At 44.3% G+C, this 17,928-nt stretch overlaps 1 non-coding gene across 1 annotated transcript; it reads left to right on the forward strand.

The window, feature by feature from the left end:
- The first annotated feature begins 17,615 nt into the window (after window positions 1-17,615).
- On the forward strand, window positions 17,616-17,690 carry Trnas-cga. The gene has a single exon. It is a non-coding gene; the product is annotated as a tRNA-Ser (tRNA).
- Window positions 17,691-17,928: the final 238 nt, after the last annotated feature.

The following is a 17,928-nucleotide window of genomic DNA, read 5'->3' on the forward strand; positions in this document are numbered from 1 at the left end:
GGCCAGGAACCGAACCCGCGGCCTGTGATCCAGAGGCAGCAACGCTAGCCATTAGACCACGAACTGTGGACCTGACGTAAGTCATGGGATGGTGCCTAATACCTTGCCATGCCTTCTCTTGCCCGGTGTAGTGCAGCAACCTCCCTTGCACTCAACAAGTCGTTGGAAGCCTCTGCAGAAATATTGAGCCACGCTGCCTCTGCAGCCGTGTGTAAGTGCGAAAGTGTTGCCGTTGCAGGACTTTATGCACGAATTGACCTCTCGATTACGTCCCATAAATTTTTGGTGGGATTTATGTTGGGCGGTCTTGGTGCCCGGGCTATTTACTCGAATTCTCCAGAATGTTCTATAAATCGCGAAAAATTGTGACCCGGTGACACGGCGGACTGTCATCCACAAAAATGCCATCGTTCTTTGGGTGCATGAAGTCCATGAATGGCTGCAAATGGTCTCCAAGTAACCGAATATAGCCATTCAATGATCGCTCAAATGGACCAGTGGACCCACTCCATTCCATGCAAACACAGCACACACCATTATGGAGACATCACCAGCTTGCACAGTGCCTTGTTTACAACTTGGGTCCGTGGCTTCGTAGGGTCTGCGCCATACGCAGACCCCACCATCAGCTCTTGCCAACTGAAATCGGGGTTCATTTGACCAGCTGTGACGGTACGTCACATAAATATTGACATTTTTATCGGTAAATTAAGTAAAAGTGATAAGACAATATCCCTGAGAGAAAGAATCATGCTGAAAAAATTAAAAATAAAAATATATAAAATATACAGGGTTATTACAAATGATTGAAGCGATTTCACAGCTCTACAATAACTTTATTATTTGAGATATTTTCACAATGCTTTGCACACACATACAAAAACTCAAAAAGTTTTTTTAGGCATTCACAAATGTTCGATATGTGCCCCTTTAGTGATTCGGCAGACATCAAGCCGATAATCAAGTTCCTCCCACACTCGGCGCAGCGTGTCCCCATCATTGAGTTCGAAAGCATCGTTGATGCGAGGTCGCAGTTCTGGCACGTTTCTTGGTAGAGGAGGTTTAAACACTGAATCTTTTACATAACCCCACAGAAAGAAATCGCATGGGGTTAAGTCGGGAGAGCGTGGAGGCCATGACATGAATTGCTGATCATGATCCCCACCACGACCGATACATCGGTTTTCCAATCTCCTGTTTAAGAAATGCCGAACATCGTGATGGAAGTGTGGTGGAGCACCATCCTGTTGAAAGATGAAGTCGGCGCTGTCAGTCTCCAGTTGTGGCATGAGCCAATTTTCCAGCATGTCCAGATACACGTGTCCTGTAACGTTTTTTTCGCAGAAGAAAAAGGGGCCGTAAACTTTAAACCGTGAGATTGCACAAAACACGTTAACTTTTGGTGAATTACGAATTTGCTGTACAAATGCGTGAGGATTCTCTACCGCCCAGATTCGCACATTGTGTCTGTTCACTTCACCATTAAGAAAAAATGTTGCTTCATCACTGAAAACAAGTTTCGCACTGAACGCATCCTCTTCCATGAGCTGTTGCAACCGCGCCGAAAATTCAAAGCGTTTGACTTTGTCTTCGGGTGTCAGGGCTTATAGCAGTTGTAAACGGTAAAGCTTCTGCTTTAGCCTTTCCCGTAAGATTTTCCAAACCGTCGGCTGTGGTACGTTTAGCTCCCTGCTTGCTTTATTCGTCGACTTCCGCGGGCTACGCGTGAAACTTGCCCGCACGCGTTCAACCGTTTCTTCGCTCACTGCAGGCCGACCCGTTGATTTCCCCTTACAGAGGCATCCAGAAGCTTTAAACTGCGCATACCATCGCCGAATGGAGTTAGCAGTTGGTGGATCTTTGTTGAACTTCGTCCTGAAGTGTCGTTGCACTGTTATGACTGACTGATGTGAGTGCATTTCAAGCACGACATACGCTTTCTCGGCTCCTGTCGCCATTTTGTCTCACTGCGCTCTCGAGCGCTCTGGTGGCAGAAACCTGAAGTGCAGCTTCAGCCGAACAAAACTTTATGAGTTTTTCTACGCATCTGTAGTGTGTCGTGACCATATGTCAATGAATGGAGCTACAGTGAATTTATGAAATCGCTTCAATCATTTGTAATAGCCCTGTATATGTAATTCCATTTGTATATGACGTAACAAATGCCACCGACGTCACACAGGCCACGGTTTTCCAGTCGTGTAGGGTCCAACCGATGCGGCCACGAGCACAGCAAAAGCGCTACAGGAGACGTCGTGCTGTTAGCAAAGGCACCAGCGTCGATCTTCTGCTGAATGAGCCCTTTAACGCCAAATTTTCCAATTCTGTCTAACGGATAAGTTCATCTTTCTTTGATTTCTGCGGGTATTTCACGCAGTGTTGATTGCTTGTTAGCACTGGCAGCTCTATTATGCAAACGCCGCTGGTCTCGGTTGTTTAGTGAAGGCTGTCGCCCACTGCGTTTACCGTGGTGAGAGGTAATGCCTGGAATTGTCATTCTCGGCCCACTCTTGACATTATGAACCGCGAGATATTGAATTCCCTAAAGACTTTCTAAATGGAATGCCCCATGCGTCTAGCTCCAACTACCACTCTCCGCCTTCAAAATCTGTTCGAAGTCATGCGGCCATAATCACATCGGAAGCGTTTTCGTATGAATCGCCTGAGTACAAATGACAGCTCCACCAATGCACTGCCCTTTTATACCTTGTGCACACGATACTACCGCCATCTGTGTATAAACATATCGCTATCCCATGACATTTACCATCTCAGTGTATTAGCTTTTAATCCCGTCTCTGTCTAGAATTGACATGAACAAAAATGTAGTGCAGTCCCTCACACAAAACTACTTTATTGGGTGCTTTGCTGGAGGTAAGTACGGCGACACTGGCAAGTGTTAACTGCCCTGTGGCGAGCTGTGCGTGTCACTTGTCAACTATTCGTGTGGCCACGATTACGGCTCTCAACAAGTGTCGGAGTCAGTTCTAAACATGGGGCTTCTATAGATGATGTCGTAGCCGAATCTTTGACTGCTACATTGGAATGGGTACCAGGGCGTAACACAGGCTTAGTTCCATTATTAATCCTGTGGTGCATGAATTTCACTGCAGTGGACAACTTATAATGATCAATTCTCTGGCGTTTTCAATCAGTCATGAGGCTGCAAATGCGTGCAGGACACAACACCAGTAGGGAGTGCCCACTGCAGTGAACTGTGTGCGTTTTCGGCCTCACGACTGATTGAAAATGCCAAATAAACGACCATTAACAGCTGTCCACTGTAGTTGACGTTATGCGCCACAGGGTCAAAAACGTTTGTCACTTTTGGATACCACGTGCTTCTACAACCTAAACAGTGCCAGAAACCGAAAATTCTTCACAGTATACTTTCACAAACTTGAGCAGTTGGACTTTGCATAATCTTAACGCTTTACGACCATAAACGAACATTATAATTAAGTACAAGGAGCGTTCGGTATGTAATGCAAACCTTTTTTTTTCTCTGCCAGTTTTAGTTAAAATGTTATTTTGTTTGTGACGTCCTTAAGTATTCCCGCGTCAAATTATACAGGAAGTTCCAGAAGGAATGTTCAGTACAGAGGGACATGTGACGCACGACAGCTAAAAACAAAAACAGCTAGTAAACATGTGCGCTAAAATGCATCATATCTTAGGAGCTATGAGTACTTCCTCGTCTTTAATACTGTCAAACAAGTTTCTTCTACTACGTCCTTTTTGCTTTGGGAGGAGGCAGCGTGGTCAAAAATAAGAATAAAATACCTTACGAGCTACAAGCACTTGTTCAGTAGAAGAAGTGTGTTTCACAGTAGCGAAGATGAGTCAGTGAAATTAAGATATGCATTTAGAGCCCATATTTACTAGACTTGTTTTCGAATGATTGTTCCTGTTATACCCCTGTGCTATAACAGTCTTCAAAATGGCGTCTGCAGGCAGTGGTTAAAAGTAGGTTCAGTCACTGGGCGAAGCGTCTGTCATCAACAGAACAAGGAGAAGGAAATCCTCCCACGCGCAAGCCTGTGGCAAATATGTGTGACGCCGGCAATGTGTGATCACTCTTATCCGAGGTCGTCGATGACAATTAAGAAACTCAGTGTTCAACTTAACACCTCTGTTGATAGTACTGACACACTTCCCCACCAGTTACTGTATCCAATGTTTGTGGTCAGTGTGAAGAGCATAAAGAGGAAAGAAGAAATATGTGTGCCGAATTGCTTGCTCGCTATGAGGTTAATGGTCACGACTTCTTATTCGACATCGTCATAGGCGATGAAACGTGGACTGTCCACTTTCAAAGCGAAATAAAACGAGTATCCACGGAGTGGCACCACATAAATTCGCCTTCGAACAAGGTGTTCGAAAGAGTACTCCTAGCTGGTGAAACCATGGTTACGTCTTCTGAGACCCTCAAGCTATTATTTTGCTCGTGTCCTACTTCAGGTTTGTTATAAGCTCCTTGTACACTGTTTCGTTCTCTAGTGGATACAGGAGCGAGGAACAGATGGTGTTCGTGAACAGAGAATTCAGATATTAATTTATCTACATCTAATATCAAATAGTAAAAATAACAAATAACTTCGTTGCTGCAGTTGCAGCATCAGTCATTGATAGTAGCTTTGAATCTTCAAACGTATACAGATACCGCAGATTTGCAAATCAATCAGTGTTAAGTACGATATCTATTCGGTAAATCACGAGCCCTGGCCACTATGAAAATCTGTAAATGTTTTTGAAGTGATAGACACATAAAATGGGGTTCCGTGCGTGAATGTTCGAACTTAATCACACCCGCCACTGCATCTCCAGAGAGGGGATGCTTGCATCTCATTGGAAGCGGCGTAATCCTTCGTGGTCGCCGTAGGAAACGCGGCGACGCTACTGGCGTCGCCCGTATTTGAAAGTGCAGCCGACCTGTTAGCCGCTGATACCACAAGGGTCGAACGATCAACGCCGAAATGTATTGTGGGACCCTTATGAAACTGGAGAAACGGTTACAGTGTGTTGGTGGCCACAACAAGGCGAACGCACACTCCTTCTCCACGATAACACGTGACCACCACAAGTCTGCCCACCCCGAGGAGATCACAAACCCAGTGAAGTGATTTTCCTCATCCGTCCTACTGTATAGATCACATACCTTCTGACTTTCGTCGTTTTGGTCCACTGAAGGATAGACTCTGCAGGAAGCTCTAAAGCAATGATGTGGAAGGTATTCATGCAGCAAGAACTTGGCTGAGACACTAATAGAGCGGTACCACGATGGCATACTGGTCTCACATCATGTTGGTGTAAAGCCATAGAACTGAACAGAGATTAAGTTGGAAAAACAGATTTCTATACCAAAAGAATTAGGGAACAATTTGTTGCAATTAAATCACGAATGCAACTATCCTACTTTGAGAAAAAAATGTGTTGCGTTATTTATTGAACGATTCTCTTAATGAGTTACTATGTACATGGACACGTCTAAACTTTCCGACCTAATCTTTCATCCGAAGTGTTTTCCCACACGTAACTATAGCCTAACAGCCTCAAATATTTTGCTGCTTCGTCTTTGTTCACAACTACTCATAGCTTCGTAACACTTTTGTTTCCTGTAGTGAATTATCTTTGAAGAACGTAACCTAGTACATTAAAGTAAAGGGTGCTCGCTTCTACCTACTTCTGCTGTCTTAGGGATTGTGTGAATGATATTCAGGGTATGTGTCCAGTCTGGTAGATTGTACACATTAACTTGATTAACTGGGAGATTGCCGCCTCCCCGAAAGATTTCGGAAGCAAAGAAGGAATATTATTTATTCCCTCTGAAGTGTCGGCAGAAGTGCCAACACCGTGTTGTTTGAGGAAGCCGAAATCCACGCTATAAGCTGACGCAGGATGGCGTGAGGTCTGAAACAGGATACGTAAAGAATGCTACAAAGAAACGTACGTAGCTGCTGGAATACTTAACTTTAATCCACAATTGGGGAACATTGGTCTTGTTGATACACTATATGCGTCATTAGATACACAGCAAAGGATAACTGGCGCCTTGCTAGGTCGTAGCAATTGACTTAGCTGAAGGCTATGCTATCTATATTCTCGGCAAATGAGAGAGTCTCCGTCCGTGTAGTCGCTAGCAAAGTCGTCCGTACAACTGGGGCGAGTGCTAGTAAGTCTCTCGAGACCTGCCGTGTGGTGGCGCTCGGTCTGCGATCACTGACAGTGGCGACACGCGGGTCCGACATGTACTAACGGACCGTGGCCGATTTAAAGCTACCACCTAGCAAGTGTGGTGTCTGGCGGTGACACCACACCCTCTGCCTTGTCTGAAACCAAACCTTCAAAGTTCTGAAAATTCTGATTTTAATACTATATCCCCTATGTTTTCCAAATCTGTCTCCCTTCTTTCCTTCTGCCAGTTAAGAAGACAGTGCCCTCAAACTACACTTTCCACCTCTCTGTTCTCTCTTCTGCCTTTAATTATTTCTTCCCGCCTAATATTGACGGCTTAACCTTGAAATCCTGCGAAAGGTTTTTGCCTTATCCATATGCTAAATCTCTGCTTCCGACGCCCATTACTTCTGCGACTTCTTCACCTGTTTCCAGCAGCTTGTCTATTTAGCACCCTTTTACTTCCTATTGACTTAATTTCTGAGGAGTTATATTACGGAATTCCTTTCTTTTCTAGAAAATTTTCGCATTGCCTTCTCTCATCGACAAGTTCATGGACACCCCACCTGATTGAGAGCGTTGCTGTAAATGTGCGTTTTTGAAAACTAAACTGAATTAACTGGCTGTCCTCTTGAAAGCACAGCCTATTTGAGACTATACAGTTCAGCATTTGTTCCTTCCAACGCTCAAAAATTTGCACACGTCAGCTGCTTCTGTCCTTTGCCATATCGTAAGAAGGCATCTGTAGAACTGCCCTAAACGGTTTGTCCACTTCCATTAATGTGACAGATTGCTTTGAATCTCCCTTCAGAGTGAAGACACAGCCGCACCCTGAAAAACAGTCGCACACTAACGGGCCACAGAAACTAGTTCTCTACTAATAAGGAAAGTTTGGTGGCATTTGTGTGTGTGTGTGTGTGTGTGTGTGTGTGTGTGTGTGTGTGTGTGTGTGTGTGTATGTGTGTCTGTGTGTGTGTGTGTGTGTGTGTGTGTGTGTGTGTGTGTGTGTGTGTGGAGATATTATATCTTAATTGAAGAGACAGAAGATTGTTCCATTTGAGTTCACAACTTCAAAATGTGTAACTCAATTTCGTTACACTTTGGCAACAGGTGCTGATAGATCCATGTGTAAGAGTGTTCAAACAACGGAATATCGTAGCTTTACATCAGACCAACATGGTACAGAACATTTAGCAATTTTACTCAGTCTCGTCATGAAAGCTGCGGGATGGGTATTCCACGGAGGCCACATCGGCCTACTTCTCTCATTCGTCTAACAGGTGTGCACCCTCAGCGACGAAGCAACGTACGGCGGCAATATTCCGCATAGCGTTGACCGTAGTAACGGGAAGGTAGCAGTGATAAAATACATCGAGTGAAAGGTAACCTACAGCTTGAGTGGAAACCATCCTACAGTTGCATGAGTTGAAAAAAGTGAAAGGATAACAGCAGTTGAGAAGCGAGTGAGACAGGGTTGTAACCTATCCCTGCTGTTATTCATCCTGTACACAGCGAAACCAAGGAGAAATTTGGAAAGGGGATTAAAATTCATGAAGAAGTAGTAAAAACTTGGAGGTTTACTGATGACATTTTAATTCTCTCAGAGACATCAAAGTATTTGGAAGAGCAGGTGAACAGAATAGATAGTATCTTGAAAAAAAGATTATTACATGGGCATCGAAAAAGTGAAATAATGATAATGGAATGCAGTCTAATTAAATCACGTGATTTACAGGCAATTACGTTACGAAAATGACAGTAGAAGGGCAACAAAATAAATGATGATGGTCGAAGGAGAGAGGATATAAAACATAAAATGCAAACAGGTAATACTGAGTGATGTGTTGGTAAATGTGCCAACACCTTGTAGACAGAGGCGGCCGAAATGCACGCTATCTAACGCAGACGGGCGTGAATTCTGGAACAGGATAAGTAGTGAATTCTCATAAGAAAAGTATGCGGCTCCTCGAATACTTAACTTTATTCGATCCTTGTGGTACATCGCTCTTGATAATACAAATAAGGCTATCTTCAGATACGGTTAATGGCGCCTTGCTAGGTCGTAGCCATGGACTTAGCTGAAGGCTATTCTAACTGTCTCTCGGCAAATGAGAGAAGGCTTCGTCAGTGTAGTCGCTAGCAAAGTCGTCGTACAACTGGGCGAGTGCTATCCCGTATCTCGAGACCTGCCTTGTGGTGGCGCTCGGTCTGCGATCACACAGTGGCAACACGCGGGTCCGACATGTACTAAATGGACCGCGGCCGATTTAAGCTACCACCTAGCAAGTGTGGTGTCTGGCGGTGACACCACACTGAGAATATCATTTCTGAAAATGAGAAATTTGTTTCCATCTAATACAACTTTAAATGTTACTAAATCTTCCCCGAAGGTTTTTGTGTGGAGAGGAAAGCTGTAAACAACTGAAATGTGGGAGATAGGAACAGAAGCTTTTGGAATATGGTGTAATAGAAGGCTGACTGAAAGAAGGTGTCGGTTTATAGGACACAGCCTGGGACATTAAGGAATCGTCAGTTGGGTAACAGAGGGAAGTATGTGCGTTAAAACCTGTAGAGGGAGACCAAAGCTTGAGTACAGAAAAAAGATTCATATCGATGTAAGTGTTAGTAGACGTAAACTAGAGTGGAGAACTGCATCAAGTGAGGCTTCCGATTGCAGATCGCTACAAGGATGACAAGTAAATGAGCAGTGAGTCACTATGTAATAACTGTCTGATGTGAGCCGTCTCCTTGGGGCCGCATTTACACTGATTCTACACAAAGTTTCTTTATTTTCACAGTGAGTAGCAAACTGAAAAACGTTGCTTGTTGCATGTCCCGGCTGTGAATGCATCATGCCCTGCTAAGGCAGTGCCAGCAGCGTGCTACAGTGTTGCGCGCGTTCCTCGCGAAGCGGTACGAGCTGCGGCAGCAGAAAAACTTGAATGTCGTCCGCGTAGCGACTGCGCTTGGCCCTTCTTTGGAGGAGTCCTTTCACATGCAGCTTCCCCGTGATCGCCTAGCTCAACCGCACGAAAAGGGACTCCTCCAAAGATCATGTCCGCTTGTGCTACAAACATTATCGCTTCATACTGAGCAGTAGTTCTAAACTCACACTGTGTTTCCAGAATGAGATTTTCACTCTGCAGCGGAGTGTGCGCTGATATGAAACTCCCGAGTTCGAGTCTCGGTCCGGCAACAGTTTTAATCTGCCAGGAAGTTTCATATCACACTGTGTTGCTTCTTTCGTAATACCGTTAACATTGCCTGCTTATTTATTTACAAGATGCTCTATTACATTATTTGTAATACTACATTTAAGTATTGTGTGTGTGTGTGTAGTGTAGTGTAATGCTTGTGTTGTATGATGATGGTGATGATGACGATTAGAGGAGAGAGAGGGTGAAGCGTGGTGCCGGCACATAGCCTACGCCTCGAGAATGGCATTAAAGGGACCAACAACCTTAACATCCCCAACCGACGGACAGCGTCGGTTATAGGGAACTTTATGCCACCACCCTTCCTACCTGGCGACCAAATACTGACAGCGAAAATTGTGGTGTCACCGCCAGACACCAGACTTGCTAGGTGGTAGCCTTTAAATCGGCCGCGGTCGATTAGTATACGCCGGTCCCGCGTGTCGCCACTGTCAGTGATTGCAGACCGAGCGCCGCCACACGGCAAGTCTAGAGAGACGTCCTAGCACTCGCCCCAGTTGAACAGACGACTTTGCTAGCGATGCTACACTGACAAATACGCTCTCATTTGCCGAGACGATAGTTAGCATAGCCTTCAGCTACGTCATTTGCTACGACCTAGCAAGGCGCCATTACCAGTTTATATTGAGACTGTAATTATGTATCATCAAGAGCGATGTTCTCCAATTATGGATTAAAGTTAAATATTACATCAACTACGTACATTATTGGCTACTATAAATTCCCTTAACTGTTCCAGACCTCACGCCAGTCTGCGTGAGCTTAACGCGTGCCTTTCGGCTTCCTCTCATAGTGACTTGGCTGTCTTGCCAAGTCACAACAAAAATTCTCTCCACCACCAGGATTCGAACCAGCTAACTTCCAGGTCGAGCGCCAACGCGGCAAGCGTGCTTTAGCGACTTCGAACACGGAGGCGTGTGACAACCTGCGGCCCATCCCTATAGGACAATGCAAGAACACACCTTATCTCCTCCCCTCAACCCCAATGCGTCTGTGACAATATTATGAGATTTTGTACAAAGTGACTGTTAATACTGTCACAGAGGCATGGGTTGTCCTACATGAAATAACTGTGGAGCTTTTCGTTACTTCACTCTAAAAAAAGTTGGCAGTTTGTTGTTCACGTACCTATGATATGTTGTGCTGCAATGGAAGAAATCAGTTCGATAGTTTGTATTGCACTAACTGGCCACAACACTCCAGTTTTTACATCACACACTGGCCCTTGATGTAAGTAACGAGGATTTTCAGACCAATTCAGAGCTATTACTAAACTTTCCTAGCGAACTGAATATTCAAAGAAGTTTCGGGCTCACACCTGGACGTTGTTTAATACACTCCATGATATTTCGACAGAGCACCTGTTACTCATCTCCTCAGCCTTTAGGGAGCTCCCTAGGGAATGCATGCCTTAAGAAGAAGGTTATGGTCTGTGTACCCACACGAGAATTATCTATGTGGGCATACGAGATCTGATCCATAAATGCGCCTACAATCATGGAGTAGCGTAATGGTGGCATGCGCCTGACCTATTCCTGTCCCAGCCCTATAGTACAGGTAAGGAGCAGGCACTAGCCGGCTGGTGACTATAACTAGATCACGCTGCACACGAGGAGTGACTCCATGAGACCCACCGTGGTTTAACAGCGCAATTCGGAGAATGCTCAGGAAGCAAAGACAGTTGCACTCGCGGTACAAGAAAGATCGGGAGAATGAGGACAGGCAAAAGTTAGTAGAGATTCATGCTGCTGTAAAAAGAGCGATGCGCGAAGCATACAACCACTACCACCGTCATATCTTAGCAAAATATCTTGCTGAAAACCCAAGGAAATTCTGGTCTTACGTAAAATCGGTAAGCGGGTCGAAGGCTTCCGTCCAGCCACTCACTGATCAGTCTGGCCTGGCAACGGAAGACAGCAAAACGAAAGCTGAAATTTTAAATTTAGCATTTGAGAAATCTTTCACGCAGGAGGATCGTACAAACATACCGTCGTTTGAGTCTCGTACAGATTCCCGTACGGAGGACATAGTGATAGACATCCCTGGGGTTGTGAAGCAGCTGAATCAGTTGAAAATAAATAAATCGCCAGTTACTGATGGGATTCCAATTCGGTTTTACAGAGAGTACTCTACTTCATTGGCTTCTTACTTACCTTGCATTTATCGCGAATCTCTTGCCCAATGTAAAGTCCTGAGCGACTGGAAAAAAGCGCAGGTGACGCCTGTATATAAGAAGGGTAGAAGGACGGATCCTCAAAATTAAAGACCAATATCCGTAACATCGGTATGTTGCAGGATTCTCGAACATATTCTCAGTTCGAATATAATGAATTTCATTGAGACAGAGAAGTTGCTGTCCATGCATCAGTACGGCTTTAGAAAGCATCGCTCCTGCGAAACGCAACTCGCCGTTTTTTCACATGATATCTTGCGAACCATGGATGAAAGGTATCAGACGGATGCCATATTCCTTGACTTCCGGAAAAGCGTTTGACTCGGTGCCCCACTGCAGACTCCTAACTAAGGTACGAGCATATGGGATTCCTTCCCAAATATGTGAGTGGCTCGAAGACTTCTTAAGTAATAGAACCCAGTACGTTGTCCTCGATGGTGAGTGTTCATCGGAGGTGAGGGTATCATCTGGAGTGCCCCATGGAAGTGTGGTAGGTCCGCTGTTGTTTTCTATCTACATAAATGATCTTTTGGATAGTGTGGATAGCAATGTGCGGCTGTTTGTTGATGATGCTGTGGTGTACGGGAAGGTGTCGTCGTTGAGTGACTGTAGGAGGATACATTGACCGCGGCCATTACAGTCTGGTCGAGGTGGCTGTACCATAGACGGAACCGTACGAGGGAAATTAAGCTACGAAGGTCGGCCACATGGCTGCATCAGCGGCGGCGGACGCCTTAATGACAGGCTAAGGGGCTCAGTCGTCGTCGTTGGTTGGAGTCTGCTGAAATCTGCCTCCAGATTTCTTGAGTGCGCCAACCCTCCCATGTGCTCTTTCGCCCAGAAGCTGACGGATGGGGTGTAGCCAGCCTGATGGTTCCACGACATGATGAATCCTCAAGTATTCTGCAAGAAGAAAAATACAATGATAAGTATCTTGTATGTGTAACCACATCAGGAACGAAAAATCCGTATGTCAGTAATGATTTGTGGTACTTACTCATACAGATGCAACACTGTGAATCGTAACTTTAGACGGTAATCATAAATCGTAGCACATGTGGTGGGAAGCTCTCTAATTCAAATGGTTCCAATGGCTCTGAGCACTATGGGACTCAACTGCTGAGGTCATTAGTCCCCTAGAATTTAGAACTAGTTAAACCTAACAAACCTAAGGACATCACAAACATCCATGCCCGAGGCAGGATTCGAACCTGCGACCGTAGCGGTCTTGCGGTTCCAGACTGCAGCGCCTTTAACCGCACGGCCACTTCGGCCGGCCTCTCTAATTCCTTAGCACTAGGTCGTAAAGCTGAATCGACACAAACAATAGCAAAAGTTAACCACGCATCTTTATATGGCCCTTGTATCATTTTCACATTCCTGTGTGCCATCTCTTATCATCCTCTCCAGATCGTCATCATCGTTGTCATCGTTACTATGGAACACGCCTAGAAACGAAGCAATTTGTCATAATCACTGCATGGAAGTGTGGCAAAAATGTTATTGCAGATGGAGAAGCGTTACGTATCTGCTGGTCTATGATGGGGCGAATCCAACCCTTTGAGCTAATGGATGACAATGGGGTCATGGACTAAGACAGTTTTCCCCATGGTTCATTGTTATTGATAGCACCTACAAACAAGAAGAAGGACATTCCATAAGCAGTTCATGCAAGCATGAATAACTGTAGAATAAGAATGAACTACTATCAATAGATACCAATCCGTTCATCGATTATTGGTGAAGAACCCTGCGAGTCAATGGACGAAAACTGTGTCATGATCTGCGATAGGTCGTTATTCTATTGATTGGCATGTAGAAAGAAGGACAATTCATAAGCAATGCATGTAGACGTTGTAGTAGAACTGATAATAGTAGAAGAAAAAATTCTATCGCTATGTAAGTATATGCTCATTCACAAGTTGAGTCAAGCCATGAGAACTAAGAGCCGAAAATGGTGTCATGGTCTCCACAAAATAATCTGTACAAGGTACTTCTAGCAAAAAAGGATATATAGACTGTATCGTATAAGTACCAAGCATCATGTTGTGGAACCATTGGGCTGACTACACTCCATACGACAGATCCAGGGCGAAGAAGCGCATGGAAGGGTTGGGCTCGATCAGGACCGCATTTGCCTGACATCATTGAAAACATCTACAAAGAAGGAGTAGAAATGTGTTAGAAGGTCGTAAAAATATTCACACACAAAAATGCACACTTAAGAAAAATTAGACGGTATGGTATAAGTACCATTTGTAAGGGAAAAAGCTCGCTCGCCATGTTATTGTTATACCAGCAGACTGCCTACGCACCAGGCGTCAGCTTGTGGGACGAACGCTTCCTGTGGAAGAGGTGCAAGGGTGGGGGTGGGGGGGGGGGGAGACAGGAGGGCAGCGCCCAATCCTTGCTGCATTCCCCCTCCCTTTACAGCACCATTGAAAAATCTAAAAAGAAGGAGAGGATATACGTCAGATCATCATAGTAGTATTCACACGCAAAGATGTGCATCCACCCAAAGATGAAGGAATGTGTTAGGTAATCACAATAGTATTCACAAAGATGTGCGCTCACCATCACAAAAATGTCCAGTTAACGGTTCTGGAACCACAGGTCCGAACCAGCACTCTCCCCCCTCGTACAGTGAGAGTACAGGAAGTCAAGTGCGTCACTTCCCATTAACATAACTTCTGCTACGATCTGAAGTAACAGAAAATCTTAATTAGATTTAGGCTGTGCAGCAACGAACGAGAACATTGGTATACATGTACACAAAGTTCACAATACATGCCTCTCCCCACATCAGAGAACGAAAAACACGTTGAATGCTGTGCTTCATCACTACAAGTGGTTTTGGTGGCTTGTTGATCATGATTCACCTGCAATCCCGCAGCATAGCCTAACAGTGCGTAGATTGTAGGGGGGCAACAAGCACCAGATCAGACCAGTAGACCACACCAATCAGAATAATCTCGAACCAATAAGAAATGAAAACACAGTCACTGTATCCATTTCATCATCATCGTCATTTGTGACACTGGCTAGATTGGGCTGTGTAAAAAATTGGAGCGTGAAAAAATTGGGACTTTGTACGTGCGCTGATGACCGCGCAGTTGCGCACCACACAAACCGATCATCATCATCATCATCTTTAGGGAAGTTGTCCGATGACTCAGAGTCTATATGTATTCAACATGTCCACCTCTGATAAGATTGTTTTGCTTTGATGTGTCTATAACAACAATCGGCGCTAATTTCTTCTATGGGGTCAGTATGCATCCGGATCCATCGTCTGACTCGTAAGAGCAGATACGAATACACGTCACATAATAGGCTGTGCATTCTATTACTCCATTTCAGCTGTAAGTTTTCGTATGGATGGAATTCTACATTTATAAAGACCTTAGCATTTGTTAGTTTACGCTCTAATCTTTCTTCAAGATTCCTGACAATTTCCACACCCAGGAGGATCCCCTGTTTTGTGGGTCTACGGAATGAATAATTAATCTTATCTAATATAATATAATCCTTTCCTCTTGGCCTGCAGTGCCATTATAACAAACCAAGGTGTTTCTACCTCAACAGTCGTTTTCACTCCGCAAGACTGACATCGCGTAGCCAGTAGAGCTCGATATTCATACAGTTCCCATGAATGGAAAGATAATTGTTACGTAGCAAAGGAATTCAGTACCTCCAGGAATCGTATGCACTCTTCGTACAAATCTGTAATATCATGCATTTTCTAGCTAACCTTCTAAAATACTATTTTATTTTCTCCAGGATCACACTCGCCAGGAACACAACAGTTGTTATCCGTCGCACTTCCATCAAAATCGGTTATTATTTTGAGTGCCTAATAACTAGTCTCGTATTTTAAAGAATCATACAGCATCTTGAGTGGTAAGGATACACTAAAGCAGCCATACTACTTATCGATCCGTCTTTTTTTATTGGTCATCAGTCTACTGACTGGTTTGATGCGGCCCGCCACGAATTCCTTTCCTGTGCTAACCTCTTCATCTCTGAGTAGCACTTGCAACCTACGTCCTCAATTATTTGCTTGACGTATTCCAATCTCTGTCTTCCTCTACAGTTTTTGCCCTCTACAGCTCCCTCTAGTACCATGGAAGTCATTCCCTCATGTCTTAGCAGATGTCCTATCATTCTGTCCCTTCTCCTTATCAGTGTTTTCCACATATTCCTTTCCTCTCCGATTCTGCGTAGAACCTCCTCATTCCTTACCTTATCAGTCCACCTAATTTTCAACATTCGTCTATAGCACCACATCTCAAATGCTTCGATTCTCTTCTGTTCCGGTTTTCCCACAGTCCATGTTTCACTACCATACAATGCTGTACTCCAGACGTACATCCTCAGAAATTTCCTCCTCAAATTAAGGCCGGTATTTGATATTAGTAGACTTCTCTTGGCCAAAAATGCCTTTTTTGCCATAGCGAGTCTGCTTTTGATGTCCTCCTTGCTCCGTCCGTCATTGGTTATTTTACTGCCTAGGTAGCAGAATTCCTTAACTTCTTTCGTGACCATCAATCCTGATGTTAAGTTTCTCGCTGTTCTCATTTCTACTACTTCTCATTACCTTCGTCTTTCTCCGATTTACTCTCAAACCATACTGTGTACTCATTAGACTGTTCATTCCGCCCAGCAGATCATTTAATTCTTCTTCACTTTCACTCAGGATAGCAATGTCATCAGCGAATCGTATCATTGATATCCTTCCACCTTGTATTTTAATTCCACTCCTGAACCTTTCTTTCATTTCCATCATTGCTTCCTCGATGTACAGATTGAAGAGTAGGGGCGAAAGGCTACAGCCTTGTCTTATACCCTTCTTAATACGAGCACTTCGTTCTTGATCGTCCACTCTTATTATACCCTCTTGGTTGTTGCACATATTGTATATGACCCGTCTCTCCCTATAGCTTACCCCTACTTCTTTCAGCATCTCGAACAGCTTGCACCATTTTATATTGTCGAACGCTTTTTCCAGGTCGACAAATCCTATGAAAGTGTCTTGATTTTGCTTTGGCCTTGCTTCCATTATTAGCCGTAACGTCAGAATTGCCTCTCTCGTCCCTTTACTTTTCCTAAAGCCAAACTGATCGTCACCTAGCGCATTCTCAATTTTCTTTTCCATTCTTCTGTATATTATTCTTGTAAGCAGCTTCGATGCATGAGCTGTTAAGCTGATTGTACGATAATTCACGCACTTGTCAGCTCTTGCCGTCTTCGGAATTGTGTGGATGATGCTTTTCCGAAAGTCAGACGGTATATCGCCAGACTCATATACTCTACACACCAACGTGAATAGTCGTTTTGTTGCCACTTCCCCCAATGATTTTAGAAATTCTGATGGAATGTTATCTATCCCTTCTGCCTTATTTGACCGTAAGTCCTCCAAAGCTCTTTTAAATTCCGATTCTAATACTGGATCCCCTATCTCATCTAAATCGGCTCCTCTTTCTTCTTCTATCACATCAGACAAATCTTCACCCTCATAGAGGCTTTCAATGTGTTCTTTCCACCTATCTGCTCTCTCCTCTGCATTTAACAGTGGAATTCCCGTTGCACTCTTAATGTTACCACCGTTGCTTTTAATGTCACCAAAGGTTGTTTTGACTTTCCTGTATGCTGAGTCTGTCCTTCCGACAATCATATCTTTTTCGATGTCTTCACATTTTTCAAGCAGCCATTTCGTCTTAGCTTCCCTACACTTCCTATTTATTTCATTCCTCAGCGACTTGTATTTCTGTATTTCTGATTTTCCCGGAACATGTTTGTACTTCCTCCTTTCATCAATCAGCTGAAGTATTTCTTCTGTTACCCCTGGTTTCTTCGCAGCTACCTTCTTTGTACCTATGTTTTCCTTCCCAACTTCTGTGATGGCCCTTTTTACAGGTGTCCATTCGTCTTTAACTGTACTGCCTACCGAGCAATTTCTCATTGCTGGTTCGCAGGAGAGCTTCTGTGAAGTTTGGAAGGTAGGAGACGAGGTACTGGCGGAATTAAAGGTGTTAGGAAGGGGCGTGAGTCGTGCCTGGGTAGCTCAGTTGGTAGAGCGCATGCCCTCGAAAGGCAAAGGTCCCGAGTTCGAGCCTCGGTCCGGCACACGATTTCAATCTGCCAGGAAGTTTCATATCAGCGCACACTCCGCTGTAGAGTGAAAATTTCATTCTATCTCCATTCCTCTTCAACTGTACTGCCTACTGCGTTATTCCTTATTGCTGTATCTATAGCGTTAGAGAACTTCAAACGTAACTCGTCGTTCCTTAGTACTTCCGTATCCCACTTCTTTGCGTATTGATTCTTCCTGACTAATGTCTTGAACTTCAGCCTACTCTTCATCAC

The sequence above is a fragment of the Schistocerca piceifrons genome, chromosome 3, assembly GCF_021461385.2.
Source record: "Schistocerca piceifrons isolate TAMUIC-IGC-003096 chromosome 3, iqSchPice1.1, whole genome shotgun sequence".
Lineage (NCBI taxonomy): Eukaryota > Metazoa > Arthropoda > Insecta > Orthoptera > Acrididae > Schistocerca > Schistocerca piceifrons.